Source organism: Myotis davidii, unplaced genomic scaffold, assembly GCF_000327345.1.
Source record: "Myotis davidii unplaced genomic scaffold, ASM32734v1 scaffold161, whole genome shotgun sequence".
In the NCBI taxonomy this organism is placed as follows: Eukaryota; Metazoa; Chordata; class Mammalia; order Chiroptera; family Vespertilionidae; genus Myotis; species Myotis davidii.
In genome coordinates this window covers 1,478,600-1,479,244 of record NW_006291567.1, presented here as the reverse complement: position 1 = coordinate 1,479,244, position 645 = coordinate 1,478,600, and the positions used below count along the sequence as shown (strand labels likewise).

The 645-nt window shown below is 38.3% G+C and overlaps 1 protein-coding gene across 2 annotated transcripts in view; it reads left to right on the top strand.

The window, feature by feature from the left end:
- Nucleotides 1-645, top strand: part of PPEF1 (protein phosphatase, EF-hand calcium binding domain 1) — a 114,009-nt gene that overhangs the window by 46,528 nt on the left and 66,836 nt on the right. The window lies entirely within an intron of this gene.

Genomic DNA, 645 nt, shown 5'->3' with positions numbered 1-645 from the left:
CTTATGTGACTTTTTCTTTTAGCAGGTTAGGGAAGTTTTCTGTCATTCTTCAAACATGTTCTCTTTCTCCCATTCTAACTCTTCTGGCACCCCTTCTATTTGAATATTGTTACATTTCACATTGTCCAATAACTCCCAGCTGTCCTCCTATTTTTTAATTGTTTTTTTTTCTTTTTAGTTCTCTAATTGATATTTTCAGCTCTGTCTTCTAAATCACTGATTTTATCCTCAGCTTCCCCTAATCTGCTGTGTATTCCTTCCAATGTGTTCTTTATTTGTGTTATATCATTGTTTATCTCAGACTGTTCTCTTTTGATAGTTACTATATCTTTTCTCATTCTCTTGAGCATTTTTGACATTATTACTCTGAACTCTGTTTCAGATAAATTTCTTATCTCTGCTTCATTTATTTCTTCTGGAGAATTCTTTAGTTCTTTCATTTGGGGGTTGTTTCTTTGTTTCCTCATTTTGGTTGTCTTTTTGGGTTTGTGACTACGTATTAGGTCAGTGGTCGGGAAACCGGCTCATGAGCCACATGCAGCTCTTTGGCCCCGTGGCATGGGCCACGAAGTTTTAATCGCACTGCACGTGTGCGTCCACACGTGGTATTTTGTGGAAGAGCCACACTCAAGGCGCCAGTTTGCC